Source organism: Chiloscyllium punctatum, chromosome 3 (assembly GCF_047496795.1).
Source record: "Chiloscyllium punctatum isolate Juve2018m chromosome 3, sChiPun1.3, whole genome shotgun sequence".
NCBI classification, from domain to species: Eukaryota; Metazoa; Chordata; class Chondrichthyes; order Orectolobiformes; family Hemiscylliidae; genus Chiloscyllium; species Chiloscyllium punctatum.
The window spans coordinates 144,450,698-144,476,521 of record NC_092741.1 but is presented as its reverse complement, the minus strand read 5'-3'; positions in this window follow the sequence as shown (position 1 = coordinate 144,476,521).

Genomic DNA, 25,824 nt, shown 5'->3' with positions numbered 1-25,824 from the left:
TACCATGCCAACAAAACTTTCAGGTTTGTCCTGTATTCCTACATCTGGCTATCTCTTAGCTCACCAACACTGTGATTTCATGTGGCCCACTTATTTGCAATGAAAACACAGGAGCTTTTTAACTCCTTTGACCTCCTCAAGGGTTTCTTTTTTATCCTGTGGTAAGCTCTCCTTGTGATCTTCACTGAGATCTATCTTTCCCTTTCCACGTGAGGATTTCCCTTTGCCCCAATTTCTATCCCTCATGGACTGAAATTGATTCTGGAAGCCAAACCGTGTTTTATGGACCAGCTCATAATCATCAGCCCCTTCAGCTGCTAACCTTGCTGTTTTAACTCTCTGCTTTTCCACATGAGTTTGCATTACTTCCTTGTGAAGGTTACCGTCAGCCTTTATCTCCAACCTTTTAAGCTGAATTCCTTATTTAAGTAGGCGAAAATGAGGACTACAGTTGCTGGAGATTAGAGTCAAGATTAGAGTGGTGCTGGAAATGCACAGCAGGTCAGGCACTGTTGCAAAACTCGAAAGGGTTCAGAAAAGATTTACAAGGATGTTGCCAAGGTTGGAGGATTTGAGCTGTAGGGAGAGACTGAATAGGCTAGGGCTGTTTCTCCTGGAGCGTCAGAGGCTGAGGGGTGACCTTATAGAGGTTTATAAAATCATGAGGGGCATGGGTAGGATAAATAGACAAAGTCTTTTCCCTGGGGTCAGGGAATCCAGAACTAGAGGGCATAGGTTTAGGGTGAGAGGGGAAGAGATCTACAGGGCAACATTTTCACACAGAGGGTGGTATTTGTATGGAAAGAGCTGCTAGAGGAAGTGGTGGAGACTGGTACAATTGCAATATTTAAGAAGCATTTGGATGGGTATATGAATAGGATGGGTTTGGAGGGATATGGGCCGGGTGCTGGCAGGTGGGACTAGATTGGGTTGAGATATCTGGTCGGCATGAACGGGTTGGACTGAAGGGTCTGTTTCCATGACGTATATGACTCTATGACTCTATAACTTCTGCCCAAAACATCGATTTTCCTGCTCCTCGGATGCTGCCTGACCTGCTGTTCCCTTTTTAAGTGAAAATTTCTGAAGTTCAAAAGCTCTCTCTTTTCCTCTCTCTTCTGCTGCTCTCTCACTTTCACTTTCTATGCTTTTAATCATAACTCTAACTATTTCAATTCTACTGCCCTTTCATTATCTCTCACCTCTAACTCAAGCTGCTTCAGTTGCAATTGAATTCTTGCCATCTCGGTAGATCCTGACGGTGTTTCCAGCAAGTTTAAATGCTGAGCTACTGCTGTAATTATCTCTCCTTTCCTCACAGAAGGAGTTAGTAGGCAATCTGGGGATTGGAGTTAATTCCAGCAGCTTGGCCTTAATCACCTTTTATAAAAACTACAATGCTTACCTCGTCCACCTCCAGAAAACTCTTGGTGACTGAAAGAGCCATTGCTATCCCAAGCTTTGTCTACCCAACCAAACCAACACCCGAAATAAAGTCACTAGCACCTACCAATCGCTCATTTAAAATCTCGGACAAGCCCCCAGTGTGTTATGGACTAGGCCAAACCATTCTTAAGTAGGCAGCCCAGACCATAACTTTGCAATTTGTCTTGGTAAGTGTACAGTGAAAATTACCTGGAGTAAGGTAGCTAGGTTGACTACCAAGTTTTAAAACAGATGAAAAATTATTCACAAAGTTATGGAATGAAGCACAAAGAACAGAATAAAGAACCCTACAGAGCTGTCTATCCAAACTAGACTTGATTATGCTGTTCCCAATATACACAATAGTGCCAAAAGAAATATCTTAAACACAGAGCAAAAAATGGAACAAAGGCTTAGAGGTCAAAGGTAGAAGGGCAAAAGGAGAAAGACCCTAGCAGCCTGTTTCCACACAGCCCACAGCTGAACTGATTCTAACTTAACTTCTGAACTGAACTGCTCAGCTAGGGAGCTGGCCACGCCCCACTGACCTATACAGGTTACTGCTAAAAAGCATAAAGGCTTTGGCCTGAACTCTCATATAAACCAAAAGGCCTTTCATCTCTGTACCAAACCAGTCGATTCAGAGCCTGAATGGTTTACAACCCCTCTGAAAAAACCAAGGACACTGTATCCTTGAGGAAGAGGAACAGCTTTTGAAAGACGGACCAGCTTTGTGACATCTGTTCAACTGGAAATTAAGCTGTATCCATGTCTTTGCATAGTTAAGATTTTCAGGATTTGCAAGTTCATCAAAATACTGAATTTATCAGGTTCCTAAATTTCAACCATAAGAATGAAAGCAATCTTGAAGCCTTCATGGTTCTTGCTGGAACTTCTCATTTTTTTTCTTTCCTTTCTGACCCCACAGATGTTTGAAGCAGAAGTCAAATCCAGCAGGGTTGCTGGTAACAATCACCACAGAGACATCATAGTTACTTCTAAGAGAGGTGTTCCAGCAAATTCAAGAAATAAAACTCTTTTTATTCCAGAAAATATCCAAATAGTTCAATATCATGAAGCTTTATATGTTATATGAAATAAACATGTGTAGGGGGTGTTTGTGTATAGGTATGTGTACTCCAAAGATAAACAGCATGAGGTCGAGAAGGAGGAAGACATAGAATGGACGAGTGTGGTGAGTTGATGATTATTTTATCCTTGCCCTCTGAACTGCCCCGCCATGTGCAGATCCTATCTCAAAACTGTGTTCTACAATTTAAACTGTTTAGTGCTGATAGTGATCACGGTGTCTCCTTATTATCACTGCCTTTGCTATTCCTCTGCTGTCTAGCTATGTTGCACTTCTTGAGTATCTGAAAAGACAAAATCTATTTTCAGCAGGTTGAATGTTCACTCATTCTTACTGTATGTTTGATGCGATACTGAGTTTGGGTTCAAGACAGTTCAAGGAAAAGACAAAGTCAAGAACGTCTTCAGACTTAGACTTCAAAGTAACACTATTTATTGCACATTGTAAACATTGCCATTGATGTTAATCATAGCAGTCTCTGAATTTGTAGTTCATTAGGTGATGATTAATCTGTCTTCTCTGTGTGTTCATATGAATGTGCCTGTAAGACTCTCTGAAGTTCCACACTAGTGCCATGCAGTCTGGTCTATTCTTCTGAAGTCTTCTAACCCCAGCTGCACTGTCCTATTCCTGTTCAATGATGTATTGCTTCATGACAACATTATGGGGTTGATTCAGAGTCCTGAAGCCTTAAAACAACATTCTTGACAGGCAAAGACAATCTGCAGGATTTATTATATGGTACTGTATGTTTTCATTTAATGGTAAAGGAGAACATCCAAGTTGAATTTCCAAAGCTAATGAAGTTGAATATATAAAACTCAATACTTTTGTGTACAACATTTTGGTTGCTTACCATTTTCTTTTTTAACACAAAGAGATAATGATCCATTAAACAAGCATATAGGTTAAAAAAAAAGTAACACATTGAACTTGTCCAACGGATTGTGCAAAAAAAAAAGATTTTGATGGATTTAGTAAAGCAAGATCTCTTAACTATTCATCCAGTCAGCCACAGTTATCTATATGTCCTTGGAGAATGCATTTTGTGGAGCTGCCAGTTTGCAACAGAACTCTTTTCCCTGACAGAAACTGTCCCTAATGTTTTATTTAAGCAATAATCAAAGCAAACACATTAATGAGTATGAAAGTGCCACAGTTCATTTCTGAACAGTGATATGCTCAGGGGGTATATATTGATTAGCAATGCTCCACAACAGAAACCTCTCATGTGGATTTGTTGAAATGGAGAAAAACAAAATTGAACCATAGCATTTGGCTTGAATTTTATTTAAGCATTCAGTATTTAAGTGAATCCCAACAAGATATGTGACAACTTTCCATTTTAAATTTTAACAACACGTGGGCCACATTTTTCACAGATTTAGCCTTCAAATGTCTAGTTATGCAAATATGCCATATGCATTTCCTGTGAAAGTTACATTGCTTCTTTGTTGTCTAATTAGTTGCTGCTTCTAAATCATTAAATATGCATTTCCAATTTCTAAAAACAACAATTGCAATCCAGTTTTCCCACTCTTAGGAGGTAAAGTTCACAGGTTACTGTCAAACGATTCTTTGTGAGTTGTTGCCATGTCATTTTTACGTGCTACACACTGTTGCCACAACATACCATAAGAACATAAACCCATAAGACATAAGAGCAGAAGGCCATTCACTCCATTGGGTCTACCCTACCACTTAGTGAGAAATGGTTGATCTGCTAACCTTCAACTCCATTTTCCGACCTTCTCTCTCTAAACCTTGATTCCTTCACTGATTAAAATCTGTCTGTCTCATCCTTCAACATACTTAATGACCCAGCCTCAGCAGCCCTCTGCAGTAAAGAATTTCATGGTTTCACTACCCACTGAAAGAAGACACCCCTCCTCATCTCAGCTTTAAATGTGTGACCCCTTTATTCTGTGATTATGTCCTGGTGGTGATGGGACTGAATGTGTAATGTGGAGTGCTGATCAAACGAGTTGTGTTAAAATTAACATATAGCCTAAAAATCAATCAGAAAGTAATTGCAGAAATGATGTTCAATCACTTGGTAATGGTTATTTAGGCGGCGCTGGCAAGGTATAGCAAAAGTAAGTGAAGGATGCCCAAAGCTAGATCAAGGCAAATTATTCTTGGCACAGGACCATCTGAAGTCTGTAACCTACAACTAGTTGAAAGAGAAGCAACATTTCAGAGGTCTTTCACATATTACTCCCTACAATGGGGCATCACTCAGGAATATGTCCAGTTTTATCTCAACATCAGCTCTCATGATTCCCCTGCATTGTTCAGTTACCTGATGGCCTACCAACCATACTGAACAAGTAGAAATCCCCTACAATTGATTACATCACCGGGCTAGAATTACAATGAGTTTGTTGACTCAGGAACATTTTTAAAGAAAATGGCTACCAAGACAAGATTCTGGGATTCGGATTTCATGAGAATCGTTTAAAGATGCAGCTGGTTCAGATCAGGAACATGCATTCAGGCATGGGCTACCTCTCTGTAGTTATCCTGGCAGAAAGCCAAGACTTTAAAGGATTGTGGCACATGGCACATGAGAGTTGTCAAGCAGTGGAGTATACATGAGCAAACATTTGAAAGGCAAGTTCACAATGATCTCCTTATGTCCCCATGCTGAGTTATGCACCTCTTCGCAATCCCATGGCAAGGTATAGCAATCCCATGCCATTTTGACAGTTGGATCGATAAAAGAAAGCTATTTTTAAAAATTGACCCATTCATAATTTTTCACTCCATTCATGAAAGGCAAATAAAAATTTCAGTCTTTCAGAACTTCTCATGTTACCTATAACTGAAAGGCACTTTAAACCACTTACCTTGTGGAAAGAAAAATTGTAAAATTGACAACAGAGATCAGATAGTTAGAGCTGTTAATCAGGAGCTCAAGAGTGTCAACACTTTCATGACTATTTGGGTTCTTAGCGAAGTTTGAATAATGAGTCTTGGCTGAGGTGAGACGACAACTGCTCTCTTAAAACATCTTTTAAAAAGGCAAAATTAATGAACTTTTACTTGAATGCTCAGAACTTTCAGAACTTAATAAATGAACTAATAACACAAATACATGTTAATGGAAATGATATTTTAGCTACTATGGAGTCGTGGTTAGAAGGAGATCATAGCTGGGAATTAAATATCCAGGGGAATGTGACTTTTTGAAAGGGGAGGAAGGAAAGTGTGGTGGGATAGCATTGTTGGCGCAGGATGGAATAAGTAATGCATCAAGAAATGATTTTGGATTGGAAGTCACAGAATCCATTTGAAGGTTAGAAACAAAAAGAGGAAGAAGACACGAGTAACTCAACAGTGTAACAGGGAATAGATCAGGACATAACGAGGGCATGTGACAAAGGCAGCATATTAATCATGAGTGACTTTAACCTTCATGTAAATTGGAAGAATTAGATGGAGAAAAGAAGCCATGAAGAAGAATTCAGAGTGTATTTGGGACAGCTTTCGAGAACAAGATGCTGTGGATCCAATCAGGGACCAGACTATTTTGGATCTGATGATGTGTAATGGGGGTGGTTCAATAAATAATGTCAGAGTGAAAGATCTCATAAGAGCATAACAATTTTAAAATTTACCATTTTGCTTGAGACAGAGGAACTTTGGTCAGAAACAACCGTGCTAAACTTAAATCAGAGTAATTACTCAGGAAGGAGGGCAGAGCTGGCTAGAGTCAACTGGCAAAGGAGGTTCTCACCAAAGATGATTGAGGAAGAATAACAGACATTGAAGAAAATAGTCTTGGCTCACCACAACAACATATCCCAGTCAGGAAGGATTCTAGGATAAGCCAGTCATGATTAACCAGGGAAATTAAGGATAGCAGCAAATTGAAATAAAAAGACCATGATGTGGCCAAGAAACTTTGAAAATGAACTTGCAAGTAATATTAAGACAGACAACATGAGCAAATTTATTAGAATTCTTTGAGGAAGTATCAAGCAATATAGATAAATGGGAACAGTGGATGTAATATATTTGGATTTTCAGAAGGAATGTGATAAGGTACTTCACATTAGGCTACTTAATGAGATAAGAGGCCATGATGTTAGAGGCAATATGTTAGCATGGATAGGACAGTTGGCTGACTAATAGTGGGCAGAGAGTTGGGATAAGGGGGGCATTTTGGGGACAGAAACCTACAACTAGTGGAATGCTACAGAGATCAGCGCTGGGCCAGGCCACAATTATTTACAATATATATCAGTGATTTAGATGAAATTGTCAAGTTTGTGGATGGTGTAAAAATTGATGAGAAGGCAAGTGTTGAGGATGACACAAAGAGTCGAAAGTGGGATATAGACAGGTTAAGTGAGTGAGTAAAAACTTTGCAAATGGACTGTATTGAGGAAAATGTGACATTGTTCACTTTAGCAGGAAGAATAGAACTAATTATAGAAGAATTAATTATATGGAGAAAGACTGCAGAAGGTTACAGCACAGAGATTTGGAGCCCTCGTGCATAAATCACTAAAATAGGTAATAGGGCTGTCAAATGGAATAATGGTCTTCATTTCAAATGGAATAGCTTTTAAAAGCAGTGAGAAATTGTTAAAACTACAAGGCACTAGTCAGACCACAGCTGGAATACTGTGAGCTGTTTTGGGCCCCTTATCTAAGGAAAGATATATTTGCACTGGAAGCAGTCCGGAGAAGGCTCATTAGACTGATACTGAGTATGGACAGACTGTCTTATGATAAGTAGGTTGGAGTGCACTTAGACCTAAGTTTTGTTCCACGTTTTTACCTTACCAGACACCTCAAAACCTGTCTTCAGAACTATAGTTCATTTATTCGCTGGGAGAGTCACTCAGCACATTGAGCATCAAAATGTTTTGTCTTAGACAGTGAGAAGCGAACAGAATACAGGAAAGCCAATCTGGTATTTTTCTTTTGTTGTTGAATAACAACTGTCTCAGCTCCATAAACCAAATGGACCCTCCGCTTGTTACAATTTGCTTGGCAGTTGTAAACCTAGCTCCCATCAGTTGGATATGACCTGTGCTCATTAAAACATGATCAGAATGAAAGGTGAAGTCACTTGATTTCAGTTCTCTATTAATTGACTTGTTATTTCTGGCTGAAGAGCAAACAGCATCATAACCCTCTGTCATGCATAATGAATAAAGAGATCATTTCTAATTTGTTTTGGTTTCCTTTACCACATACTAATGATAAAACAAAGTCTATATATAAAGCATACTCCTTTGTAGCAGGAAGATGTTTTCACTTTATTCTAGTATTTGGCTAAATAAACATTGCCTGATGTGAAATGTTTCAAGCTAATTTATAATATATATATATATGATAATGAACAAGCCAAGACCAACACACTAATGGGCATAAGATGGTGACTTGTTTGAACTTTACTCAAATCATCTTCCACTGACAACGAACCAGTACACTTAATACTTTCCTATTGAATTATAGTATTATATCACTTACTAATTCACACTGAATGATAAGAATGCTATTGTATTATAACACCACTGATATAATGAAAACTAAGATTATAATGAAATGTAAGAATACAGAATAATAGATTATATATTTTGATCTCCATTCATTGAAATGCAATATTTTTGTACCATGTTGCTGATTAGTTGATAAGAATAGCCTGAGCTTCATGCTACAGCCAATAGCAATGTCAAGTTTAAAACTCCACAACCTTAATCCTGCATCTTAAGGAACATAAATCGAGGCAGGGTAATGTTGACTTTTAATTTCAAACACATGTTCAAAGCAGAACTTTTGAATTCAAGCGATAATTTTACCTTGGCAGTGCAATGCTCATCCTCAATCACAGTGATACTGCATGCAATGTAATGTAGTAAGTAGATATTTTCTGATCAATCTGTTATTACATAGCTGTGATGACTTGAACCCAGACCTCCTGGTCCAGATGTAGGGATACTACCACTGCACCATAAAAACCCCTTTAAGATCACACGTGGAAGTGAGCAGGCTTGGCCAGGATGGGGCTTGAACCCATGATACTGGAGTTATCAGCACCATACTCTAACCACCTGAAATGAATTGGCTGGTGGATTATGTTGTGAATAGAGGTAGTTAATAAATAAGCTCCATCTGCTTTCTATTCCCTTAAAATTTATTGATGCACCTAATCATGCCACAATGTTATGCTTGGTGTCAAATAATATTTAATAATAAATTAGTTGTATGTAGGGAAGCATTATGGCTATCTAATTTTATTTGTTTAAAATTGCCTTGCTTTCCCAAGAGGTTTAGGCCTGGAGTTTATTTTTGGTTGTCAATTGTGCACTGTTTACACATCGGGCATGTAGAGTAAGAATCAGAATTACTTCTTAACTGGGAAGATGAAATGGATACATTATTGGTCACATGTTTGTTGTATTTGTTAATGAGCATTAAAATTGCTCTGTTGATCATGAGTGGTGGGCAACATCAGCTTATCCAGGAAGCAAAGGGTTTTTGAATCCCTGCGTACAAAGAGAAGAATGCCAGTAAAATGGAAGAGTTTTCACCGAATCATCATGCTGATAAACAAGTCCCGCATCATAGATTTTTGAAGTTTTCAACATGTGAACTTCTTAACTATGTAACAATTTTAGGCTCAACACCAATCTTTAGTACAACAATGGTCACCCGAGTTCAACCACATCTTGATGTGCTGAATGCATAAGCAACAGTCATAAAGAAAAAAGCCACAATTATTACCCACATTTTCCTTGGGAGCAATTCATAATTTTCATTGATTCTTTTCAGTGCTGTTGTCTCCCTCTCTCTAAATAGGATCTATGATGAAAAATTTCAGAGTATAGGAATTTGTCTCAGAGCATACGCAAAGGATTGTCAGCTGTCCATTGTGTGTCAGCAGTGAAATTCAAATTCAGGTGCTATGTGAGATGGACAGCCAATCTCTTTAATACCAAATTTCTACCACATGATATTTGCAGGACTCTAGTCACTCATACTCATAAACATTGATGGTTCATTTTGGAGAAATATGAGTTGCTTTCCAGTTTTTCTGAATTAATCTACTAATCACTGTCATGATTGTTTATGATAATGCTTACTTTCTTTTCAGGAATATCTTTGATGGTATCCATGGGCTCCAATTGTTAAACATTTCTTGCTAGCTAAAAAAAACAATAATTTCTGATGAAATATTTCTTGCTAGAATTTATCTGTTCTTTGATTCCTTTTGAAGTGAGAAAATTGACTATTTTATTTTGTTTCTAACTATAGTGCAAGTCAAGAGTAAATGAATGAAAATAAATCAAAAGCTGTCAATCTAGAATATGCAGTTTGGAATGTCTGGGGCTACAGATGTACTCAACTAAGGAGCATCCATGGAGCTGAGAATGTAACAGATAACACATTTAGCAAGCTGGTCACACCACCAGTGAGGGCTGCACAGACAGAGAACTGTTAGGTGACCATCAAGAAGATGAGGAAGCATGGGCAGGAAGTGCAGGAATCCCTTGAGATTATTCTCCTAACAAACAGAGACACCACTTCAGGAGGTATAGCCTCTCAGGGAAAAGCAACAGCAGCAGCCAGATCAGTGGGTCCACAACTGGCACTGTTTAACAGCAGGAAGGGTCAAAGTATAGGCGAGGAGTGGTGATGGGGTCGCTGTAGTCAGGGGTGCAGACAGGCATTTCACTGGCCACGAGCAAGACCACAGGATGACATGCCTCCTCCCTGGTGACAGGGTCAAGGACGTCTCTGAGTGGGCACAGGATATTCTCAAGGGTGAAGGTGAGCAGCTAGAAGTTGCTCTCTATATTATTATTAATGACCGAGGCAGAGAGGTGAGGTCTTGCAAAGGGAGTTCAAGGATTTTATTGGTTACTGTGGATTATATCTGCAATAAAGGCTGTTGGTTGCGAATCCTATCAGATCGAATGGATCGGTTTGAGAGACAGTTAGAAGCGATGAGCAACAGTATGTGACAGATGGCAGTTATAGGAAGGGAGAAAAGTCGCAGATACAGTCACATAGATGGGCTAACTCCAGGAAAGGTAAGAGAGGGAGGCAGTTAGTGTAGGAGTATTCTGTGGCTATCCCCATTTCAATCAAGTATGCTGTTTTGGAAAATGTAGATGATTGATTCACAGGGGAACGTAGCACGAACAGCCGAGTTTCTGGTATTGAGACTGGCTTGAATACAATGAAGGGTACGTTAGATTCCAAGAGATCAATTGTGTTAGGGGACTCTCTAGTCCGAGGTACAGACAGACATTTCCGTGGCCAGCAGTGAAATATCAGAATGGTATGTTGCTTCCCTGGTGCCAGGGTCAAGGATGTCTCAGAGATGGTGCAGAATGTTCTCAAGGGGGAGAGGGGCCAGCAGGAGGTCATTGTACACATTGGAACCAACGACGTAGGAAGGGAAAACGTTGAGATTCTGAAGGGAGATTACAGAGAGTTAGGCAGAAATTTAAAAAGGAGATCCTCAAGAGTAGTAATATCTGGATTACCCCCAGTGCTACGAGCTAGTGAGGGCAGGAATAGGAGGAGAGAGCAGATGAATGCATGGCTGAGGAGCTGGTGTATGGGAGAAGGATTCACATTTTTGGATCATTGGAATCTCCTTTGGGGGAGAAGTGACCTGTACAAGAAGGATGGATTGCACCTAAATTGGAAAGAGGAACTAAATTACTGGCAGGGAGAGTTGCTAGAATTGCTTGGGAGGATTTAAACTAGTAAGGTGGGGGGGTGGGACCCAGGGAGACAGTGAGGAAAGAGATCGATCTGAGACGGTACAGTTGAGAACAGAAGCGAGTCAAACAGTCAGGGCAGGCAGGAACAAGGTAGGACTAATAAATTAAACTGCATTTATTTCAATGCAAGGGGCCTAACAGGGAAGGCAGATGAAGTCAGGGCATGGTTAGGAACATGGGACTGGGATATCATAGCAATTACAGAAACATGGCTCAGGGATGGGCAGGACTGGCAGCTTAATGTTCCAGGATACAAATGCTACAGGAAGGATAGAAAGGGAGGCAAGAGAGGGGGAGGGAGTGGCGTTTTTGATAAGGGTTAGCATTTCAGCTGTGCTGAGGGAGGATATTCCTGAAATACATCCAGGGAAGTTATTTGGGTGGAACTGAGAAATAAGAAAGGGATGATCACGTTATTAGAATTATACTGTATGAATAATAGGGTGGTTATGGTAGGGGATTTTAACTTTTCAGACATAGACTGGGACTGCCATAGTGTTAAGGGTTTAGATGGAGGGGGATTTGTTAAGCATGTACAAGAACATTTTCTGATTTAGTATGTGGATGTACCTACCAGAGAAGGTACAAAACTTAACCTACCCTTGGGAAATAAGGCAGGGCAGGTGACTGAGGTGTCAGTGGGGGAGCACTTTGGGGCCAGCGACCATAATTCTATTAGATTTAAAATAGTGATGGAAAAGGATAGACCAGATCTAAAATTTGAAGTTCTAAATTGGAGAAAGGCCAATTTTGATGGTATTAGGCAAGAACTTTAGAAAGCAGATTGGGGGCAGATGTTCACAGGTAAAGGGACAGCTGAAAAATGGGAAGCCTTCAGAAATGAGATAACGAGAATCCAGACAAAATGTATTCCTGTCAGGGTGAAAGGAAAGGCTGGCAGGTATAAGGAATGCTGGATAAAATTGAGGGTTTGGTTAAGAGAAAGAAAAAAGCATATATCAGGTATAGACAGGATAGATCGAGTGAATCCTTAGAATAGTATAAAGGAAGTAGGAGTATTAGATTAGATTAGATTACAGTGTGGAAACAGGCCCTTCAGGCCAACAAGTCTACACCGACCCGCCGAAGCGCAACCCACCCATACCCCTACATTTACCCTTCACCTAACACTACGGGCAATTTAGAATGGCCAATTCACCTGACCTGCACATCTTTGGACTGTGGGAGGAAACCGGAGCACCCAGAGGAAACCCACGCAGACACGGGGAGAATGTGCAAAATCCACACAGAGAGTCGCCTGAGGCGGGAATTGAGTATATTTAAGAGGGAAATCAGGAGGGCAAAAAGGGGACATGAGATAGCTTTGGCAAATAGAATTAAGAAGAATCCAAAGGTTTTTTACAAATATATTAAGGACAAAGGGTAACTAGGGAGAGAATAGGGCCCCTCTAAGATCAGTAAAGGTGGCCTTTGTGTGGAGCCACAGAAAATGGGGGAGATACTAAATGAGTATTTTGCATCAGTATTTACTGTGGAAAAGGATATGGAAGATATAGACTGTAGGTAAATAGATGGTGACATCTTGAAAAATGTCCACATTACAGAGGAGGAAGTGCTGGATGTTTTGAAACACATAAAGGTGGATAAATCCCCAGGACCTGATCAGGTGTACCCTAGAACTCTATGGGAACCTAGGGAAGTGATTACTAGGCCTCTTGCTGAAATATTTGTGTCATCAATAGTCACAGGTGACGTGCCGGAAGACTGGAGGTTGGCTAACGTGGTGCCACTGTTTAAGAAGGGCATTAAGGACAAGCCAGGGAACTACAGACCAGCGAGCCTGACCTCGGTCGTGGGCAAGTTGTTGAAGGGAATCCTGAGTGACAGGATGTACATATATTTGGAAAGGCAAGGACTGATTAGGGATAGTCAACATAGCTTTGTCCATGGGAATTCTTCTCTCACAAAATTGATTGAGTTTTTTGAAGAAGTAACAAAGAGGATTGATGAGGGCAGAGTGGTAGATGTGATCTATATGGACTTCAGTAATGCGTTTGACAAGGTTCCCCATTGGAGACTGGTTAGCAAGGTTATATCTCACAGAATACAGGGAGAACTACCCATTTGGGTACAGAACTGGCTCAAAGATGGAAGACAGAGGGTGGTGGTGGAGGGTTGTTTTTCAGACTGGAGGCCTGTAACCAGTGGAGTGCCACAAGGATCGGTGCTGGGTCCTCTACTTGTTGTCATTTACATAAATGATTTGGATGTGAGCATAAGAGGTACAGTTAGTAAATTTGCAGATGACACCAAAATTGGAGGTGTAGTGGACAGCGAAGAGGGTTACCTCAGATTATAACAGGACCTTGACCAGATGGGCCAATGGGCTGAGAAGTGGCAGATGGAGTTTAATTCAGATAAATGCGAGGTGCTGCATTTTGGGAAAGCAAATCTTAGCAGGGCTTATACACTTAATGGAAAGGTCCTAAGGAGTGTTGCTGAAAAAAGAGACCATGGAGTGCAGGTTCATAGCTCCTTGAAAGTGGAGTCGCAGGTAGATAGGATAGTGAAGAAGGTGTTTGGTATGCTTTCCTTTATTGGTCAGAGTATTGAGTACAGGAGTTGGGAGGTCCTGTTGCGGCTGGACAGGACATTGGTTAGACCACCAATGGAATATTGCATGCAATTCTGGTCTCCTTCCTATTGAAAAGATGTTGTGAACCTTGAAAGGGTTCAGAAAAGATTTACAAGGATGTTGTCAGGTTTGGAGGATTTGAGCTATAGGGAGAGACTGAACAGGCTACGGCTGTTTTCCCTGGAGTGTCGGAGGCTGAGGGGTGACCTTATAGAGGTTTATAAAATCATGAGGGGCTTGGATAGGATAAATAGGCAAAGTCTTTTCCCTGGGGTGGGTAAGTCCAGAACTAGAGGGCATAGGTTTAAGGTGAGAGGAGAAAGATATAAAAGAGACCTACAGGGCAACTTTTCACGCAGAGGGTGGTACATGTTTGGAATGAGCTGCCAGAGGAAGTGGTGGAGGCTGGTACAATTGCAACATTTAAAAGGCATTTGGATGGGTATATGAATAGGAAGGGTTTAGAAAGATATGGGCCAAGTGCTGGCAGGTGGGACTAGATTGGTTGGGGATATCTGGTCGGCATGGACGGGTTGGACCGAAGGGTCTGTTTCTGTGCTGTACATCTCTATGACTCTATGAGTTAGGTAGGAAGTTGAAAAGCAGAACCACTCGGGTTATAATCTTGGTACTTCTTCCTGTACCACATAGCACTGAGCTTAGGAATAGGAACATAGTGCAGTTAAATACGTGGCTGAATAGCTGGTGCAAGAAGGAGGGCTTTAGATATGTGGTCATCGTGTATTCTGGGGCAGTTGATACCTGTACACGAAGGATGGTTTGCGCCTAAATTGGAGGGGCACTAATATCCTGGCAGCAAGGTTTGCTGAGGTCATATGGGAGGGTTTAAACTAGTGGGTTGGGGGGGGGGCGGAACCAGAGCAGTAGATCAGCAAGTCAATTGAGGAGTCAGAGACGAAGGTCAGTGTAAAACTCAGAATAAGAACAGAGAGGGATTGGTTAGTGAACATGGCCAGATTGACAGTCTGAGAGGTATTTGTTTTAATGTGAGGCATATGACAGGTAAGGCAAATGAACTTGGAGCTTGGATTATTACATATAACTATGATGCTGTTACAGAGACTTGGTTTAGAGGGGACGAGGCTAGCAACTCAACATTCCTGAATTTGAATGTTTCAGGCGAGATAAAGAGAGAGATGCAAAAGAGGTGGGGAGTCGCAATGTTGATAAGGGAGAATTTCACAGCTGACCTGAGGGAGGGCACTTTAGAGGGCCTATCCAGCAAGGCCATACAGACAGAACTCAGGAATAGGGAGGGTGCAATCACTTTGTTGGGATTTTACTACAGGTCTCCCTGCAGCCAGCAAGTCTTAGAGGAAAATGATTTGTGGGAGAGAATGGAAAGATTTTGAGGTAGATAAGTTTAGCTTCCCCTACATTGATTGGGTTTTCCTTAATGGCAGAGGCTTGGTTGGGGAGGTTGGTCGGGGGAGGGTGTGTGGCGGGGTGGGGATGTTGGTGGGGGAATTGTAGATGTGTCCAGGGCAGTATTTTGGAACAAGTTTCCAACTAGGGAAGGGGCTATACTAGAACTGGTACAAGGGAATAAGCTCAGCCAAATGATCAACGTTTCAATGGGTACAGTGATGATATGTCTGTTGGCTTTACGTTACTTATTGAATAACGAGAGGAGAGGTTCTTGGATGAATGTACTAAAGAGAGGGGAGGCTAATTGCCACAATATTAGACAGGAACTGAAGAGTGTAGATTGGGGCAGCTGTTGGAGAGAATATCCACATCGGGCATGTGGGAATCTTTTGAAGCCCTGTAATTTAAACTTCAGGACCAGCAAGTTCCTATGAAAATGATGAATAATAATGGCAATATTTGGGAACCTTGGATGACAAGAGAACTTGAGACCTTAGTCAAGAATAAGGAGACATTCGTAAGACTTAGAAACTTGAAGACGAACAGACCCCATGAAGAATAAAAAGGTAGCAGGAAAGAACTCAAGCAAGGAATTCGGAGGACAAAGAGGGAGAACTATCCATTTGGATACAGAACTGGCTCAAAAGTAGAACACAGAATGTGGTGGTGGAGGGATGCCTTTCAAACTGAAGGCCTGTGACCAGTGGAGTGCCACAAGGATCAGTGCTGGGTCCACTGCTTTTCATCATTTATATAAATTATTTGGTTGTGAACACAGGAGGTATAGTTAGCAAGTTTGCAGATCACACCAAAATTGGAGTGTAGTGGACGGCAAAGCCAGTTATCTCAGAGTACAACGTGATCTTGATCACATGGGCCAATGGGCCAAGGAGTGGCAGATGGAGTTTAATTCAGATAAATGTGAGGTGCTGCGTTTTGGAAAGGCAAATCAGAACAGGATCTGTACACTTAATGGGAAGGTCCTGGAGAGTTGCTGAACAAAGAAACTTTGGAGTGCAGGTATATAGTTCCTTGAAAGTGGGGAGTTGCAGGTAAATAGGATAGTGAAGAAGGCATTTGATCTGCTTGACTTTATTAGTCAGTGCATTGAGTATAAGAGTTTGGAGGTCATGTTATTGTTGCACAGGGCATTAGTTAGGCCACTATTGGAATACTGTGTGCAATTTTAGTTTCCCTGCTATCGGAATGATGTTGTGAAACTTGAAAGGGTCCAGAAAACATTTACAAAGATGTTTCCTGGGTTGGTGAATTTGAGCTATTGGGATAGGCTGAATAGGCTGGGGCTGTTTTCCCTGGAGTGTCAGAGGCTGAGGGGTGATCTTATAGAGGTTTATAAAATCATGAGGGACATGGATAGGGTAAATAGCCAAAGCTTTTTTCCCCATGGTGGGATGTCCAAAACCAGAGGGCACAGGTTTAAGGTAAGATGGGCGAGATATTAAAAGTGACCTGAGGGGCAACTTTTTCATGCAGAGGGTGGTATGTGGATGAAATGAGCTGCCAGAGGAAGTGATGGAGGCTGGTACAGTTACAACATTTAAAAGGCATCTGGTTAGGTTTCTGAATAGGGAGGGTTTAGAAGGATGTAGGCTAAATGGTACTGGATTTATTTAGGATAACTGGTCATCATGGAGGAGTTGGACTGAAGTGTCAGTTTCCATGCTACATATCTCTATGACTTTATAGTCTTAATGCATATACAAGGAGGAAGAATACATCTAGGAAAGGGGCAGCTCCACTCAAAGGCAAATGAGATAATTTATCGGTCTTCAGATCTGGGAGGAAGTCCACACCGATACAGGGAGAATGTGCAAACTCCACCGACACAGTCACCCAAGGGTGGAATTGAACCCTGATCACTGAGCCACCACACCACCCTAGGATTATGAAGAAATACCTAGTAGATTGGAAAACTGCTAATGCAGCACCGCTGTTCCAAAAGGATGGCAAAAAGCAAGTAACTATAGACTGATTAGCCTAACGTCTATTGACAGAAAAATATTAAAATCAATTCTTAAGGAAGCAACAGCAGCAAATTGGAAAATTGTAATCTATTCAAACAGAATCAGCATAACTTTGTGAAAGGGAAATCATGTCAGGCTAATTTATGAGAGGTTTTTAAGGGAATCTCTACCAGAGTGGATAGAGGGGAACCAGTAGATGTATATATTGGACTTCCACTAGGCATTCAACAAGGTACCTCACAAAAAGGTAAGTCATAAGAATCCACAGTATTGGAGGTAATATATTAGCATGAATAAAGAATTGGCCAATAAGCAGAAAATAGTAAGTAGGGATAAGGGGTTATTTTTCAGGTTGGTGAACTGTAATTAATAGGAGTTTACAATATATTTTAAATGACTTGGAGAAAGGAAGCAAATATTCTGTAGCCAAATTTGCAAATAACACAAAAATATGTAGAAAGGTAGGTTGTGAGAGGGATACAAACAGTTTACAGAGAGATATTGACAGGTTAAGTGAGTGGGCAAAAAGTTGGCAAATGGAGTATAACATGGAAAATGTGAATTCGGTAACTTCAAAAGGGAGAACAAAGAACAGAATATTATTTAAATAGAGAAAAGCTGCAACACAAAAGGACTTTGGGGATACTGTGCACAAAACACAGAAAGCTGGCATCCAAGTGCAATATGTAAATAGGAAGGCTAATGGAATGCTGGTCTTATTTCAAGGGGGTTGGAATATAAGAGTGGAGAACTCTTACTGCAACTGTACAAGGTGCTGGTGAGAGCACACCTAGATTATTGGGACCAGTTAGATCACCTTTTTAAGGAAACATGTCATTTCATTGGAGGCAGATCAGAGAAGATTCACTAGGACGACCCCTTGCATGGAAGGATTTCTTATGAGCAAAGGTTAAACAGGGACTCTACTCACTCGGGTTTGGAAGAATGAGACACAATCTTATTGAAACACATTAGATTTTTCCAGAGCTTGACAGGGTAAATACTGAGAGGATGCTTCCATTCACAGAGTGTCTCAAATTAAGAGGCGTCAATTTAAGACTGAGATGAGGAGGAATTTTTTTTCTCAGTGGGTTGAGTTTTTGGAACTCCTTGCTATAGAGAGCTGTGGGGATAGCATCTTTGTGAGCACTGAAGGCTGGATAAGTTCTTGATCAACTAGGTGAAAGTAAGCACTATAGATGCTGGAGATTAGTGTCAAAAGAGTGGTGCTGGAAAAAAAACAGCAGGTCAGGCAGCATCTGAGGAGCAGGATAATCATTGTTTCTGGCAAAAGCCCTTCATCAGGAATGAGGTTGGGAGCCTTGGAGTGAAGAGATAAATGGGATGGGGGTGGAGTTGGGAGAAGGTAACTGAGAGTGCAATAGGTGGATAGAAGTGGGCGTAAAGGTGATAGGTCAGAGGGGAGGATGGAGTGGATAGGTGAGAAGGAAGATGGACAGGTAGGGCAGGCAATGAGGATGGTGCTGAGCTGGAAGGTTGGAACTGGGGTAAGATGGGGAGAGGGGAAATGAGGAACCTGGTGAAATCCACATTGATGCCATGGGATTGGAGGGTCCTGAGGTGGAAGATGAGGCATTCTTCCTCCAGGCGTCAGGCGGTAAGGGGGTGGCGATGGAAGAGGCCCAGGACCTGCATGTCCTCAGCAGAGTGGGAGGGGGAGTTGAAGTGTTTGGCCATGGGGCGGTGGGGTTGGTTAGTGTGGGTGTCCTGGACATGCTCTGCGAGTAGGCGTCCTGTCTCCCCAATGTAGAGGAGACTGCATCAGGAGCAATGGATACAGTAACTGACGTGTGGAAGTGCAGGTGAAACTTTGATGGATGTGGAAGGCTCCTTTGGGACCTTGGATGGAGGTGAGGGGGGAGGTGTGGGCGCAGCTTTTGCAATTCCTGCAGTGGCAGGGGAAGGTGCTGGGAGGGGAAGTTCTTCATCAGTCAGGGAATGTGGGGAAAGGGTAGGAAAGTGGACATATGGAATGTTGGATCAGCCATGATCCTATTGAATGGTAGAGCAGGCATGAGAGGCCAAATAACCTATTCCTGTTCCTATTTCTTACAGTTTTATCATCTAAAAATGGAGATGACTTTTCTCTCTAACAGTAGAGTTGATGATACTGAGAAAGTGCATGCTGTCAAACACAATGCATTGTCAATAGAAAGGGTTCAACTCCATTACTTTAATCGTAAAATGTACCTGATTGAGAGACATTTGGATAAAAATTAAGGAAAATTAATTTTGTCTTGGTAAATTTCAGCCATGAATAATTAATGAAGAATTGCACAAATCAGGTAGATAAGCAAACTTGATTGTTTTACTCTAATTCATACCTAATGGTTGAACTTAAATACCGGCTCATTTCAGAATTGAATTTAGTCCTTCTCACACACTCTCACTCTCACACTGTCACTCCCACACACTCTCACTCCCACACACTCTCACTCCCATACACTAACACTCCCACACACTGTCACTCTCGCACAATGTCACTCTCACACACTTTGTCACTCTCTCTCACACACACTGTCACTCACACACATTGTCACTCTCACACACTGTCACTCTCACTCTCACACATATTGTCACTCTCACACACTGTCACTCTCTCACAGACACTGTCACGCACACACATTGTCACTCACACACTATCACTCTCACTCTCACATATATTGTCACTCTCACACTCACTGTCACACACTGTCACTCTCTCACACACACACTGTCACGCACACACACTGTCACTCACACACACTGTCACTCATACACACTGTCACTCTCACACAGAGTTGGACTGGGAGAATAGAGCAAAACTTTAAATTACATGGAGCCCATGTAGGGAAGGAGGCAGAAAAAATGGAAGAAAATAACTTCTTCCTTCTTTTAAAGGGCATCTGTTGCTAAAGTAGCAAAGCCATAAATTTGCAGTCCTGGTGCAGGGCTTCACTTAACCAGATGGTAAATGTTAATCTTTTGCATTGTTAGTTTTCTGCCTGCCCACCAATCATTTTGGAAGAAGGTAAACATGAGCATTTAAATTAGGTAATGAAAGACAAACTGTACTGCTTTGATAAGGGAATAATAGTACTGCTGAGTCAGCAATCACTTTAATTATGCATTGCTTGAGGCACAACCACCTAATTCCTCATTTATTGATATCTTTGGTGCATTTATTGATGCTTACCAGATGTTTTCACATTGCGCTCTATTTCTCATGTGAATAAATTGTGCTCCAAAACCAGAACACACCAGGGCTGATTTTCATCTGACACCCATCAGCTTCTCATCTAGAAAATGGAAAGTTGACAAGTAAAAAACTGGAAGTGGGAAGTCGAGGTGCACTGTTGCATAATGAGTCCATAGCTATGATGTTAACAGCATAGTGCTTCATCAGGCATGATGTTAGATGATGTTAAAAATCACACAACACCAAGTTATAGTCCATCAAGTTTATTTGGAAGTACAAGCTTTTGGAGCACTGCTCAGGTCACTAGTGGGGCAGTATCAAAGGACACAGAATTTATAGTAAATGATCAAACTGTCATACAACCGATGTATTGAACAAACTTAGATGGCTGTTAAATCTTTAATCACTTAGAATGGGGATGCATGTTTCAAGTCGTTAATATGCTGAGATGACATCTTATTTTTATAAAACCTTAAGTTACCTCGGGAATGTGACTTGAAAGAAGTCTCAAGATTTACATATTAATGAATCGAAACCTGCATCCCCATTCTGAGTGATTAAAGACTTAACAGCAATCTAGGCTTGTTCAATATATCGCATCAGTAGTATGACAGTTTGATCTTTTACTATAAATTCTGTGTCCAATGATCCTGCCCCACTAGCTACCTGAGGAAGGGGCAGTACTCCGAAAGCTAGTGCTTTCAAATAAACCTGTTGGACTATAACCTGGTGTTGTGTGATATTTAATTTTGTCCACCCCAGACTAACACCGGCACCTCCACATCGAGTTAGATTATGTCAGACTGTATGGAACAGGGACCCAAGAGAAGGAGATTTGAATGGAGTCATGTTGAGTTCCATCTCTGTAAATAACCTGGTTAATAAAAAACTGTCACAGTCCAAAGATGTGCAGGTTCAGGTGAATTGGCCATGCTAAATTGCCCGTAGTGTTAGGTAAAGGGATAAATGTAGGGGAATGGGTGGGTTGCGCTTCGGCGGGTCGGTGTGGACTTGTTGGGCTGAAGGGCCTGTTTCCACACTGTAAGTAATCTAATCTAAACAAATAAATGTGCATTAGTTAACACTTGTATAGTTTCTAATCCTTGGTCAAACGCATCCCAAATCTAGTTATGATGTCTAAGGAGGAAGACAGATGTGGTACCATGGCTATCCTATTTATCTTTGAAAACCACCCAATGTAGCCAGGCTTTTTAAATAGATATATGGCACGCATGCACATTTCAACATTACAGATGAGGGAATATGCAAGTCCGGGAGCTATGCATTGACAGCTTGTACTGGGCAATATTTAGGCCAAATATTGATGTTAGTTTAACCTTAGGAAACTGCTCAAGAAAAGTATTGTTTTATTGGACAGAGTTGAGCAGGAAGGTTTTATCTGGTTTTGCAAAAGATACTTTGGCTGTTCTCTGTAAGTGCTTGATACCCTTTAATTCCATCTCTCTCCCCTCTTGCCATCCCCCATATTAGCCAAGATTGATATACAATTAGGTTGTAGCTGATCAATTTGCCTCCTGGCACAGGTGAATTGCAGCATGTAATGTTATAGAATCATCATATCCCTACATTGTAGAAGCAGGCCATTCAGCCCATCGAGTCCACAACGACCCTCCAAAAAGCATCCTACCCACACTCACACCCTTACATTTACAATGGCTAATCCACCTAGTTTGCACATCCCTGAACACTATGAGCAACTTAGCATGGCCAATCTACCTAACCTACACATCTTTGAACTGTGGGAAGAAACCAGAGCACTCAGAGGAAACCTACGCAGATATGGAGAGAATGTGCAAACTCCACACAGACAATCACCCAAGGGTGGAATTGAACCTATGTCCCTAGCACAGTGAGACAGCAGTGCTAGCCACATATACTTAGTGCACCTAGAACTTACCAACTGTATTAAAATTATGCCCAGCTTACAAAATACTTCAGACATCTTCCTGCTCAGGATGTAGCTCGCTGAGCTAGAAGGTTCATTTCCAGACGTTTTGTCACCCTGCTAGGTAAGATCTTCAGTGAGCCTCAGGTGAAGCACTGCTAATAATTCCTGCTTTCTATTTATATGTTTGGGTTTTGTTGGTTTGGTGATGTCATTTCCTGTGGTGAAGTCACTTCCTGTTCTTTTCCTTAGTGGTTAGTAGATGGGGACTAACACAATGTGTTTGTTGATAGAGCTCCAGTTGGAATGCCATGCTTCTAGGAATTCTCATGCGTGTCTTTGTTTGGCTTGTCCTAGGATGGATGTGTTGTCTCAGTCAAAGTGGTGTCCTTCCTCATCCGTATGTTCTGATGCAGCTTCGTTTGTGGATGTTGGGATGCTTGCCAGTATTTTATGCCAGTAAGGGTATTATTGATGGTCACTAAAGAGGAAGAAAACAACAACAAACTGCCATTCCTAGATATCACATTAGAGCGAACAGCCAATGGGGAACTTCAAACCAGCGTCTACAGAAAAACAACACATACACACAAATATTGAACTACAAAAGCAATCATCCCAACACTCACAAATGAAGCTGCATCAGAACATTATTTCAATGAGCCAACACACACTGCAGAGAGCAAAGAAAATCACCTATACCATGTGTTCAAAAGGAATGGGTACCCAATGAACACAGTCTGCCGATTTCTTAGCAACAAACCCAAACAAGCAGACAAAACAGGTCCAGAAACCCTAGCCACTCTCCCCTACATCAAAGACATCTCAGAAATGATTGCCAGACTATTCAGACCTCTTGGCATCATTGTAGACCACAAGCCCTCCAACCACAAGAGATGAATGCAGATTTCTCCAGCTTTCTCATTTCCCCTCCCCCCACCTTATCTCAGTCCCAACCCTCGGACTCAGCACCGCCTTCTTGACCTGCAATCTTCTTCCTGACCTCTCCGCCCCCACCCCCACTCCGGCCTATCATCCTCACCTTAACTCCTTCTACGTATCGCATTCCCAACGCCCCTCCCCAAAGTCCCTCCTCCCTACCTTTTATCTTATCCTGCTTGGCACACCCTCCTCATTCCTGAAGGAGGGCTTATGTCTGAAATGTTGATTCTCCTGCTCCTTGGATGCTGCCTGACCTGCTGCGCTTTTCTAGCAACTCATTTTTCAGCTCTGATCTCTAGCATCTGCAGTCCTCACTTTCTCCTTGCCCACCAACACACTAAAACAGCAGCTAATGAACTTGAAAGACCCTATACAGACAATGAGCAAAACTATTGTCATTCAGAAAATACCGTGCAAGGACTGTAACAAACACTACATTGGACAAACAGGCTGAAAACTAGCACCAGTATACATGAACATCAACTAGCCACAAAATGACATGACCCTCTCTCACTAGTATCCTTACATACAGATAAGGAAGGACACCACTTTGACTGGGACAACACATCTATCCTAGGACAGGCTAAACAGAGACATGCACGAGAATTCCTAGGAGCATGGCATTCCAACCAGAACTCTATCAACAAACACATCGAGTTAGACTCCATCTACCACCCCCTGAGAAAAAGAACCGGAAGTGACTTCACCACAGGAAATGACATCACCATAGGAAATGACATCACCAACCTAAAGAAACCCACACATATATACAGAAAGCAGGAATTATCAGCAGTGTTTTGCCTGAGGCCCACTGAAGATGTTAGTACGGTGACAAAACGTCTGGAAATGAACCTTCCAGCTCAGTGAGCAAACCTGCATCCAGAACCTCAACTTGAGCTACAAATCTTGTCAAAACTCATTATCTTCCTGCTCATTTTTAATGGTCACTTCACTCACATGATCAGAAATAGCTGTTCAGTCTAATCTGCTCCGCCATTCAATGGAATTATGGTTATTCTGGCGATCTTCAACTCCACTTTCTTGCCTTTTCCCCATAACCCTTGATTCCCTTACTGATTAAAAATCTGTCCATCTCAGCCCCCGATATACTCATTGACCAACCCGCAACAATGCTCTGTGACAAAGGATTCCACAGATTCACCCTCATTACTCCTCATCGTTGTCTGAAATGGGGGAAGCCTTATTCTGAGATGATATCCTCTGGTCCTAGATTCTCCCACAAGGGGGAACAACCTTTCCGCATCTACCCTGTCAAGTTGCCTGTCCAGGTAAGGTCACCTCTCATTCTTCTAAGGGTATGAGATGGATGAGTAGTAGGTGAAAGGTTATGACAGAAACTGTTATCAATGATAGCGGGCGGAGAGGGAGAATTCCTGCAGGGTGCAGACAACAAAGAAATGGAAAGGAGTTAGAATTCTTTGTTTAGGCAGTCACTTTGCTCAGGACGTTAACAAACGGCATGGTAACAAATTAACTTAGTTGAACTCAGCCCAGCCAGCATCACACACTCCTAGCCTGGTATTATAAATTGAACAGAAACTTAACTGAAGATTTAGGGCTGAATCTTACTTATTTTTAAGTGTCAGTTTTTCTGTTAAGTTCCTCAACAAAGGCCTGCTGAATGTTCTTGCTGTATCCGACAGACTGCGCCTTAACTACTTATCCAGCTCCTGTACCCCCTTAACCCCATTCCAACCCCAACTTACCGCATGGCATTTCTGGGACAACTTGCCACTCATCAGACATTGCTTGAATGACCAGCATCCCTGGCACTTGTGCCATCTTTAAAAAGCTGCTGTGTACCCAGATGAGCATAGGCAATCTGGATCTGCACTCCACTGGCACCATAATGGCATGGCAGCCACAAACCCTGGAGCTCATAACATATGGCTAATACTTCCTAGCTTTTGCAAACCCCATTCTCACACCCTCATTGCTATTGTACAAAGCAAATAGATGTTGAATTCTTCCCCCACAAGGAAACAGAACATAGAACATTACAGAGCAGTACAGGCCCTTAGGCCCTTGATGTTGCACCGACCTGTGGAACCAATCTGAAGACCATCTAACCAACCCTATTCCATCCTTGTCCAAATGCCTATCTAATGACCATTTAAATGCCCTTAAATTTGGCAAGTCTACTACTGTTGCAGGCCCTTACTACTCTGAATAAAGAAACTACCTCTGACATCTATCCAATATCTATCACCCCTCAATTTAAAGCTATATCTCCTCGTGCTAGCCATTGCCATTTAAGGAAGAAAGGTTCTCACTGTCCAACATATCTAACCCTTTGATTATCTTATATGTCTCAGTTAAGTCGCCTCTCAAACTTCTTCTCTCTAACGAAAACAGCATCAAGTCCCTCAGCCTTGCCTCATAAGACTTTCCCTTCATACCAGGCAACATCCTAGCAAATCTGCTCTGAACCCTTCCAAAGCTTCCACAACCTTCCTATAATGCGGTGACTAGAACTGTACGTAATACTCCAAAAATGGCCGCACCAGAGTTTTGTACA